This window comes from Mytilus trossulus, chromosome 6 (genome assembly GCF_036588685.1).
Source record: "Mytilus trossulus isolate FHL-02 chromosome 6, PNRI_Mtr1.1.1.hap1, whole genome shotgun sequence".
Classification (NCBI taxonomy): Eukaryota; Metazoa; Mollusca; class Bivalvia; order Mytilida; family Mytilidae; genus Mytilus; species Mytilus trossulus.
The window spans coordinates 8635285-8647988 of record NC_086378.1 but is presented as its reverse complement, the minus strand read 5'-3'; positions in this window follow the sequence as shown (position 1 = coordinate 8647988).

The window sequence follows — 12704 nt, the reverse complement described above, 5'->3', positions numbered from 1 at the left end:
ATAATAGATAGCGATAAACTGTAAACAGCAATAATGTTCAGCAAAGTAAGATCAACATCTTAAGTCAACATGACCTAGATGGTCAATTGACCCCTTAAGGAGTTATTGCCCTTTATAGTAAATTTTTAACAATTTTCATTAATTTGGTAAATTTATGTAAATTTTTACCAAATATTTTTCTCTCTTACTAATGGGCAAAGTTCATTATAGATTTAATTGTAAGAAGCAAGAACGTTCAGTAAATTAAGAACTTCAAACACATCACCATCACCAAAATACAATTTTGTCATGAATCCATTTGTGTCCTTTGTTTAATATGCACATAGACCAAGGTGAGCTACACAGGCTCTTTAGAGCCTCTAGTTAGTAAATCTTAGAAATCTTTTACAAAAATCTTCTCCTCTGAAACTACTGGGCCAAATTAATCCAAACTTGGCCACAATCATCTTTGGGGTATCTAGTTTAAACTAGAGGCTCTCAAGAGCCTGTGTCGCTCACCTTGGTTTATGTGCATATTAAACAATGGACACAGATAAATTCATAACAAAATTGTGTTTTGGTGATGGTGATGTGTTTTTAGATCATACTTTACTGAACATTCTTGTTGCTACAATTATCTCTTTCTATAATGAAGTGGCCCAGTAATTACAGTGGAAATTATTTTCTAAAAATCTACCAAAATTTATGAAAAATGTAAAAAAAAAATGACTATAAAGGGCAACAACTCCAAAAGGGGTCACCTGACCATATCAGTCGTGTTGACTTATTTGTATATCTTACTTTGCTGAACATTATTGCTGTTTACTGTTTATCTCTATCTATACTATTATTCAAGATAATAACCAAAACAGCAAAATTTCCTTAAAATTACTAATTCAGGGGCAGCAACCCAACAACCGGTGTCATATGGTATTTTGAACCCCCTAAAAATTGAACCCGGGGTCAAAATACCATGCGGTAAAATGACCCCGGGGTCATTATACTGCATGGTATTTTGACCCCGGGGTCATTTTTCACATATGGTATCTTGAACCCCCCTGCGGTATATTGAACCCCCCTGTTTTTGAGAAATAGTATTGCAGATAATCTAATTTACAATTTCTTGGCTATTATATTTTTTTAATTAGAGGGTTTGAGTAGGGGGTTCAATATACCGCAGGGGGGTCAAAATACCATGGCTATATAAAATTTTGCAAAATATCTTTTCCAGTATGCTTAATACATACAAACTACTTATTGGAGTATTATAACTATGTTAAGGAGTAAGAATTGTAAGAAGTTTTGAAATTTAAGGTCTATGGTAGGGGGTTCAATATACTGCAGGGGGGTCAAAATACCATGGAAACTATTTTTTTTTTCTTAAATCTTTTCCAGCATTTTAAATACATACAAACTACTTATCGGAGTATTATAACTATGTTAAGGAGTAAGAATTGCAAGAATTTTTGAAATTTAAGGTCTATGGTAGGGGGTTCAATATACCGCAGGGGGGTCAAAATACCATGGCTAAGTAAAATTTTCAAAATATCTTTTCCAGTATGTTAAATACATGTAAACTACTTGTAGGAATATTATAACTATGTTAAGGAGTTTTAATAACTAGAATTTTTTTAATTTAAGGTCTATAGTAGGGGTTCAATATACCGCAGGGGGGTCAAAATACCATGGAAATTATTTTTTTCAAAACATTTTTTTCCAGCATTTTGAATACAAACAAACTACTTATTGGAGTATTATAACTATGTTTAGGAGTTAGAATTGCAAGAATTTTTGAAATTGAAGGTCTATGGTAGGGGGTTCAATATACCGCAGGGGGGTCAAAATACCATGGAAACTAAATTTTTTTCTTAAATCTTTTCCAGCATTTTAAATTCATACAAACTACTTATCAGAGTATTATAACTATGTTAAGGAGTAAGAATTGCAAGAATTTTTGAAATTTAAGGTCTATGGTAGGGGGTTCAATATACCGCAGGGGGGTCAAAATACCATGGCTAAGTAAAATTTTCAAAATATCTTTTCCAGTATGTTAAATACATACAAACTACTTGTAGGAATATTATACCTATTTTAAGGAGTTTGAATACCAAGAATTTTTGAAATTTAAGGTCTATAGTAGGGGTTCAATATACCGCAGGGGAGTCCAAATACCATGGAAATTATTTTTTTTCAAAACATTTTTTCAAGCATTTGGAATACATACAAACTACTTATTGGAGTATTATAACTATGTTAAGGAGTTAGAATTGAAAGAATTTTTGAAATTGAAGGTCTATGGTAGGGGGTTCAATATACCGCAGGGGGGTCAAAATACCATGGCTAAGTAAAATTTTCAAAATATCTTTTCCAGTATGTTAAATACATGTAAACTACTTGTAGGAATAGTATAACTATGTAAAGGAGTTTGAATAGGTAGAATTTTTTTAATTTAAGGTCTATAGTAGGGGTTCAATATACCGCAGGGGGGTCAAAATACCATGGAAATTATTTTTTTCAAAACATTTTTTCCAGCATTTTGAATACAAACAAACTACTTATTGGAGTATTATAACTATGTTAAGGAGTTAGAATTGAAAGAATTTTTGAAATTGAAGGTCTATGGTAGGGGGTTCAATATACCGCAGGGGGGTCAAAATACCATGGCTAAGTAAAATTTTCAAAATATCTTTTCCAGTATGTTAAATACATACAAACTACTTGTAGGAATATTATAACTATGTTAAGGAGTTTGAATAGCTAGAATTTTTTAAATGTAAGGTCTATAGTAGGGGTTCAATATACGGCAGGGGGGTCAAAATACCATGGAAATTATTTTTTTTTCAAAACATTTTTTCCAGCATTCTAAATACATACAAACTACTTATTGGAGTATTATAACTATGTTAAGGCGTTAGAATTGCAAGAATTGTTGAAATTTAAGGTCTATGGTAGGGGGGTTCAATATACCGCAGGGGGGTCAAAATACCATGGCTAAGTTAAATTTTCAAAATATCTTTTCCAGTATGTTAAATACATACAAACTACTTGTAGGAATATTATACCTATTTTAAGGAGTTTAAATAGCTAGAATTTCTAAAATTTAAGGTCTATAGTAGGGGTTCAATATACCGCAGGGGAGTCCAAATACCATGGAAATTATTTTTTTTCAAAATATTTTTTCCAGCATTTGAATACATACAAGCTACTTATTGGAGTATTATAACTATGTTAAGGAATTAGAATTGAAAGAATTTTTGAAATTGAAGGTCTATGGTAGGGGGTTCAATATACCGCAGAGGGGTCAAAATACCATGGCTAAGTAAAATTTTCAAAATATCTTTTCCAGTATGTTAAATACATACAAACTACTTGTAGGAATATTATACCTATTTTAAGGAGTTTGAATAGCTAGAATTTTTGAAATTTAAGGACTATAGTAGGGGTTCAATATACTGCAGGGGAGTCCAAATACCATGGAAATTATTTTTTTTCAAAACATTTTTTCCAGCATTTTGAATACATACAAGCTACTTATTGGAGTATTATAACTATGTTAAGGAATTAGAATTGAAAGAATTTTTGAAATTGAAGGTCTATGGTAGGGGGTTCAATATACCACAGGGGGGGTCAAAATACCATGGAAATTATTTTTTTTCAAAACATTTTTTCCAGCATTTTGAATACAAACAAACTACTTATTGGAGTATTATAACTATGTTTAGGAGTTAGAATTGCAAGAATTTTTGAAATTGAAGGTCTATGGTAGGGGGTTCAATATACCGCAGGGGGGTCAAAATACCATGGAAATTATTTTTTGTTCTTAAATCTTTTCCAGCATTTTAAATACATACAAACTACTTATCGGAGTATTATAACTATGTTAAGGAATTAGAATTGAAAGAATTTTTGAAATTGAAGGTCTATGGTAGGGGGTTCAATATACCGCAGAGGGGTCAAAATACCATGGCTAAGTAAAATTTTCAAAATATCTTTTCCAGTATGTTAAATACATACAAACTACTTGTAGGAATATTATACCTATTTTAAGGAGTTTGAATAGCTAGAATTTTTGAAATTTAAGGACTATAGTAGGGGTTCAATATACTGCAGGGGAGTCCAAATACCATGGAAATTATTTTTTTTCAAAACATTTTTTCCAGCATTTTGAATACATACAAACTACTTATTGGAGTATTATAACTATGTTAAGGAGTTAGAATTGAAAGAATTTTTGAAATTGAAGGTCTATGGTAGGGGGTTCAAGATACCGCAGGGGGGTCAAAATACCATGGCGAAGTAAAATTTTCAAAATATCTTTTCCAGTATGTTAAATACATGTAAACTACTTGTAGGAATATTATAACTATGTTAAGGAGTTTGAATAGCTAGAATTTTTTTAATTTAAGGTCTATAGTAGGGGTTCAATATACCACAGGGGGTCAAAATACCATGGAAATGATTTCTTTTCAAAACATTTTTTCCAGGATGTTAAATGCATACAAACTACTTATTGAAGTATTATTACTAAGTTAAGGAGTAAGAATAGCTAGAATTTTTGAATATTAAGGTCTATGGTATGGGGTTCAATATACCGCAGGGGGGTCAAAATACCATGGCTAAGTAAAATTTTCAAAATATCTTTTCCAGTATGTTAAATACATACAAACTACTTGTAGGAATATTATAACTATGTTAAGGAGTTTGAATAGCTAGAATTTTTTTAATTTAAGGTCTATAGTAGGGGTTCAATATACCGCAGGGGGGTCAAAATACCATGGAAATTGTTTTTTTTTCAAAACATTTTTTCCAGCATTTTGAATACATACAAGCTACTTATTGGAGTATTATAACTATGTTAAGGAGTTAGAATTGAAAGAATTTTTGAAATTGAAGGTCTATGGTAGGGGGTTCAATATACCGCAGGGGGGTCAAAACACCATGGCTAAGTAAAATTTTCAAAATATCTTTTCCAGTATGTTAAATACATGTAAACTACTTGTAGGAATATTATAACTATGTTAAGGAGTTTGAATAGCTAGAATTTTTTTTAATTTAAGGTCTATAGTAGGGGTTCAATATACCGCAGGGGGGTCAAAATACCTTGAAATTATTTTTTTCAAAACATTTTTTCCAGCATTTTGAATACCAACAAACTACTTATTGGAGTATTATAACTATGTTTAGGAGTTAGAATTGCAAGAATTTTTGAAATTGAAGGTCTATGGTAGGGGGTTCAATATACCACAGGGGGGTCAAAATACCATGGCGAAGTAAAATTTTCAAAATATCTTTTCCAGTATGTTAAATACATGTAAACTACTTGTAGGAATATTATAACTATGTTAAGGAGTTTGAATAGCTAGAATTTTTTTAATTTAAGGTCTATAGTAGGGGTTCAATATACCTCAGGGGGGTCAAAATACCATGGAAATGATTTCTTTTCAAAACATTTTTTCCAGGATGATAAATGCATACAAACTACTTATTGAAGTATTATTACTAAGTTAAGGAGTAAGAATAGCTAGAATTTTTGAATATTAAGGTCTCAATTTTCAAAATTTTCAAAACATCTTTTCAAACTAATAAAATAAATACAAACTACTAATTGGAGTATAATAAATCTGTCAAGGAGTTACAGTAGCAAGATATTTTAACATGTCTTTAGATGTATAGTAGGGGGTTCAATATACCATGGTCAATAACATGGCTAAGTAAAATTTTCAAAATATCTTTTCCAGCATGTTAAATACAAACAAACTACTTATTGGAGTATTAAAACTATGTTGTGGAGTAAGAAAAACTTGGATTTTTAAAATTCAAGGTCTATAGGAGGGGGTTCAATATACCATATGGAAGGGGGAGGGGGTCAAAATACAATGGAATTTTTTTTCTTCAAAATATCTTTTTTTTGAAATTTTTGAAATTGAATGTCTATGGTAGGGGGTTCAATATACCGCAGGGGGTCAAAATACCATGGCTAAGTAAAGTTTTCAAAATATCTTTTCCAGCATGTTATATAATATATACAAACAACTTATTGAATTATTATTTCTATGTTAAGGAGTTAGAATAGCTTGAATTTTTGAAAATCAAGGTATATATTTCTCGTTTTGTTTATATAGATTAGACCGTTGGTTTTCCCGTTTGAATGGTTTTACGCTAGTAATTTTGGGGCCCTTTATAGCTTGTTGTTCGGTGTGAGCCAAGGCTCCGTGTTGAAGGCCGTACTTTAACCTATAATGGTTAATTTTTAAATTGTTATTTGGATGGAGAGTTGTCCCATTGGCACTCACACCACATCTTCCTATATCTACTATAGAAGGGGGTTCAATATACCGCAGGGGGTCAAAATACCATGGCTAAGTAAAATTTTCAAAATATCTTTTCCAGCATGTTGAATACATACCAAATACAAATTGGAGTATTGTTACTATGTTAAGGAGTTAGAAAAGCTTGAATTTTTTAAATACAAGGTCTAAAGAAGGGGGTTCAATATACCGCAGGGGGTCAAAATACCATGGCTAAGTAAAATTTTCAAAATATCTTTGCCAGTTTGTTATATACATACAAACTACCTATTGGAGTATTATAATTATGTTAAGGAGTTAGAATAGCTTGGGTTTTTGAAATTCAAGGTCTATAGTAGGGGGTTCAATATACCATGGTAGGGGGGGGGGGGGTCAAAATACCATGAAAATGAAAATATTTTTTCTTCAAAATATCTTTTCCAGCATGTTAAATGCATACAAACTACTTATTGGAGTATTATTACTATGTTAAGGATTAAGAATAGTTTGAATTTTTGAAATTGAATGTCTATGGTAGGGGGTTCAATATACCGCAAGGGGGTCAAAATACCATGGCTGAGTAAAATTTTCAAAATATCTTTTCCAGCATGTTGAATACATACAAACTACAAACTGGAGTATTGTTACTATGTTAAGGAGTTAGAATAGCTTGAATTTTTGAAAATCAAGGTCTATAGAAGGGGGTTCAATATACCGCAGGGGGTCAAAATACCATGGCTATGTAAAATTTTCAAAATATCTTTGCCAGTTTGTTAAATATATACAAACTACTTATTGGAGTATTATAATTATATTAAGGAGTTAGAATAGCTTGGGTTTTTGAAATTCAAGGTCTATAGTAGGGGGTTCAATATACCATGGTTAGGGGGGGGGGGGGGGGGGTCAAAATACCATGAAAATATTTTTTTCTTCAAATTATCTTTTCCAGCATGTAAAATGCATACAAACTACTTATTGGAGTATTATTACTATGTAAAGGATTAAGAATAGCTGGAATTTTTTAAATTGAATGTCTATGGTAGGGGGTTCAATATACCGCAGGGGGTCAAAATACCATGGCTAAGTTAAATTTTCAAAATATCATATAGCATGTTATATACATACAAAAAACTTATTGAAGTATTATTACTATGTTAAGGAGTTAGAATAGCTTGAATTTTTGAAATTGAATGTCTATGGAAGGGGGGTTCAATATACCGCAGGGGGGTCAAAATACCATGGCTAATTAAAATTTTCAAAATATCTTTTCCGGCATGTTGAATACATACAAACTACAAATTGGAGTATTATTACCATGTTAAGGATTAAGAATAGCTGGAATTTTTGAAATTGAATGTTTTGAAAAAAAGTAATTTCCATGGTATTTTGACCCCCCTGCGGTATATTGAACCCCCCTACCATAGACCTTAAATTAAAAAAATTCTTGCAATTCTAACGCCTTTACATAGTTATAATACTCCAATAAGTAGTTTGTATGTATTTAGAATGCTGGAAAAAATGTTTTGAAAAAAAAACAATTTCCATGGTATTTTGACCCCCCTGCGTTATATTGAACCCCTACTATAGACCTTAAATTAAAAAAATTCTAGCTATTCAAACTCCTTAACATAGTTATAATATTCCTACAAGTAGTTTGTATGTATTTAACATACTGGAAAAGATATTTTGAAAATTTTACTTAGCCATGGTATTTTGACCCCCCTGCGGTATATTGAACCCCCTACCATAGACCTTAATATTCAAAAATTCTAGCTATTCTTACTCCTTAACTTAGTAATAATACTTCAATAAGTAGTTTGTATGCATTTAACATCCTGGAAAAAATGTTTTGAAAAAAAATCATTTCCATGGTATTTTGACCCCCCTGCGGTATATTGAACCCTTACTATAGACCTTAAATTAAAAAAATTCTAGCTATTCAAACTCCTTAACATAGTTATAATATTCCTACAAGTAGTTTACATGTATTTAACATACTGGAAAAGATATTTTGAAAATTTTACTTAGCCATGGTATTTTGCATGACCCCCCTGCGGTATATTGAACCCCCTACCATAGACCTTCAATTTCAAAAATTCTTTCAATTCTAACTCCTTAACATAGTTATAATACTCCAATAAGTAGCTTGTATGTATTCAAAATGCTGGAAAAAATGTTTTGAAAAAAAAACAATTTCCATGGTATTTTGACCCCCCTCAGTATATTGAACCCCTACTATAGACCTTAAATTAAAAAAATTCTAGCTATTCAAACTCCTTAACATAGTTATAATATTCCTACAAGTAGTTTACATGTATTTAACATACTGGAAAAGATATTTTGAAAATTTTACTTAGCCATGGTATTTTGACCCCCCTGCGGTATATTGAACCCCCTACCATAGACCTTAATATTCAAAAATTCTAGCTATTCTTACTCCTTAACTTAGTAATAATACTTCAATAAGTAGTTTGTATGCATTTAACATCCTGGAAAAAATGTTTTGAAAAGAAATCATTTCCATGGTATTTTGACCCCCCTCAGTATATTGAACCCCTACTATAGACCTTAAATTAAAAAAAATTCTAGCTATTCAAACTCCTTAACATAGTTATAATATTCCTACAAGTAGTTTACATGTATTTAACATACTGGAAAAGATATTTTGAAAATTTTACTTCGCCATGGTATTTTGACCCCCCTGTGGTATCTTGAACCCCCTACCATAGACCTTCAATTTCAAAAATTCTTTCAATTCTAACTCCTTAACATAGTTATAATACTCCAATAAGTAGTTTGTATGTATTCCAAATGCTGGAAAAAATGTTTTGAAAAAAAATAATTTCCATGGTATTTTGACTCCCCTGCAGTATATTGAACCCCTACTATAGACCTTAAATTTCAAAAATTCTAGCTATTCAAACTCCTTAAAATAGGTATAATATTCCTACAAGTAGTTTGTATGTATTTAACATACTGGAAAAGATATTTTGAAAATTTTACTTAGCCATGGTATTTTGACCCCCCTGCGGTATATTGAACCCCCTACCATAGACCTTAAATTTCAAAAATTCTTGCAATTCTTACTCCTTAACATAGTTATAATACTCCGATAAGTAGTTTGTATGTATTTAAAATGCTGGAAAAGATTTAAGAAAAAAAAATAATTTCCATGGTATTTTGACCCCCCTGCGGTATATTGAACCCCCTACCATAGACCTTCAATTTCAAAAATTCTTGCAATTCTTACTCCTAAACATAGTTATAATACTCCAATAAGTAGTTTGTTTGTATTCAAAATGCTGGAAAAAATGTTTTGAAAAAAAATAATTTCCATGGTATTTTGACCCCCCTACCATAGACTTTCAATTTCAAAAATTCTTGCAATTCTAACTCCTAAACATAGTTATAATACTCCGATAAGTAGTTTGTATATGTATTTAAAATGCTGGAAAAGATTTAAGAAAAAAAAAATAGTTTCCATGGTATTTTGACCCCCCTGTGGTATATTGAACCCCCTACCATAGACCTTCAATTTCAAAAATTCTTGCAATTCTAACTCCTAAACATAGTTATAATACTCCAATAAGTAGTTTGTTGGTATTCAAAATGCTGGAAAAAATGTTTTGAAAAAAATAATTTCCATGGTATTTTGACCCCCCTGCGGTATATTGAACCCCTACTATAGACCTTAAATTAAAAAAATTCTAGCTATTCAAACTCCTTAACATAGTTATAATATTCCTACAAGTAGTTTACATGTATTTAACATACTGGAAAAGATATTTTGAAAATTTTACTTAGCCATGGTATTTTGACCCCCCTGCGGTATATTGAACCCCCTACCATAGACCTTCAATTTCAAAAATTCTTTCAATTCTAACTCCTTAACATAGTTATAATACTCCAATAAGTAGCTTGTATGTATTCAAAATGCTGGAAAAAATGTTTTGAAAAAAATAATTTCCATGGTATTTTGACCCCCCTGCGGTATATTGAACCCCTACTATAGACCTTAAATTAAAAAAATTCTAGCTATTCAAACTCCTTAACATAGTTATAATATTCCTACAAGTAGTTTACATGTATTTAACATACTGGAAAAGATATTTTGAAAATTTTACTTAGCCATGGTATTTTGACCCCCCTGCGGTATATTGAACCCCCTACCATAGACCTTCAATTTCAAAAATTCTTCCAATTCTAACTCCTTAACATAGTTATAATACTCCAATAAGTAGCTTGTATGTATTCAAAATGCTGGAAAAAATGTGAGCCATGGTAATTTGACCCCCTCCCCCTTTTTCACCATGTAGAATTTAATCTAAAAGTCTACCATTCTATATAAATATTTTAAATTTCAAAGAAGTATAGTGTCCAAGCTACATGGTCTAGTTTTAATGCTTTTAAGAAGTTTTTTGAATGAAATTTTGTTGGTTAAGACTTCAGAGCACTTATACCAAGCAAATATTTTTCTTTTAACCAATCATTGAAAATTGACCTCCCCTTCTTGTATAAATGATTTTTAATATTTGATTAGCTTATATGTAATGTTAAATGTTTTATTAATCATCTAGAATGAAAAAAACAGGGGGGGTTCAATTTACCATGGGGGTTCAATTTTCCATACAGGGGGGGTTCAATTTACCATGGGGGGGTTCAATTTACCATAGCGGTATTTTGACCCCGGGGTCATTTTACCATGGGGTTCAAAATACCATATGACACCGGTTGTTAGATTCATCTGAAACTTTCCAGGGCAGATAGATCTTGACCTGATAAACAATTTAACTCTATGCCAGATTTGCTCTTTATCCTTTGGTTTTAGAGTTATAAGCCAAAAGCTGCACTTTACCCCTATGTTCTATTTTTAGTCATGGCGGCCATCTTAGTTAGTTGACCAGGTCACCGGACACAATTTTCAAACTAGATACCCTAATGATGAATGTGGCCAAGTTTGGTTTCATTTGGCCCAGCAGTTTCAGAGAAGAAGATTTTTGTAAAAGTTAACGATGACGCCCGACGCAAAGTGATGGGAAAAGCTCACTTGGCCCTTTGGGCCAGGTGAGCTAAAAATGTGTCCCGTGACCTGGCCATCAATCAAGATAGCTGCCAAGGCTAAAAATAGAACATATGGGTAAAATGCAGTTTTTGGCTTCTAACTCAAAAACCAAAGCAATTTGAGCAAATCTGACATGAGGTAAAATTGTTTATCAGGTCAAGATCTATTTGCCCTGAAATTTTCAGATGAATCTTACAACCTGTTGTTGGGTTGCTGCCCCTGAATTGGTTATTTTAAGGAAATTTTGCTGTTTTTGGTTATTATCTTGAATATTATTATAGATAGAGGATAAACTGCAACAGCAATAATGTTCAGCAAAGTAAGATTTACAAATGAGTTAACATGACCGACATGGTCAATTGACCCCTTTAGGAGTTATTGCCCTTTATAGTCAATTTTTAACCATTTTTTGTAAATATTTGTAATCTTTTACAAAATCTTCTCATCTGAAACTACTAGGCCAAATTCATCCAAACTTTGCCACAATCATCTTTGGGGTATCTAGTTTAAAAAATGTGTCCGGTGACCTGGCCATCAAATCAAGATGGCTGCCACAGCTAAAAATAAAACATAGGGTTTAAAAGCAGTTTTTGGCTTATAACTGAAAAACCAAAGCATTTAGAGCAAATCTGACTCTGATGAATTGTACAACCTGTTGTTGGGTTGCTGCCCCTGAATTGGTTATTTTAAGGAAATTTTGCTGTTTTTGGTTATTATCTTGAATATTATTATAGATAGAGATAAACTGTAAACAGCAATAATGTTCAGCAAATTAAGATCTATAAATAAGTCAACATGACCGAAATGGTCAATTGACCCCCTAAGGAGTTATTGTCCTTTCTAGTAAATTTTTAACAATTTTCATAAAATTTGTAAATTTTTACTAACATTTTCCACTGAAACTACTGGGCCAAGTTCATTCTAGATAGAGATAATTGTAAGCAGCAATAATGTTCAGTTAAGAAAGATGTGCAAACACATCACCATCACCAAAACACATGAATCCATCTGCTTTCTTTGTAAAATATTCACATAGACCAAGGTGAGAGACACAGGCTCTTTAGAGCCTCTAGTTTTCTATAATAGGTCTGTTTTTCCTAAACTCTAAGCAATAAATCAACTTTATTTGATATCTAGAATGATTGTAAGGCTTAAATGTCTTGTTGGACAGGTTTTTTCTAACCTTGACCTCAATTATATTGATTTTTGATAATGCTTATTTTATGTTATACTTGTATAATCATTTTCTCTCCCGACATTGAACATAAATTTAATCTTGATCAGTAAATAAGGGGAGCTATTTCAGCATGTGTGATTGTTTTGTATGGAATCTGTTTGAGTTAGATGGTTCCACTAACACTCACAGAGAAGAAACA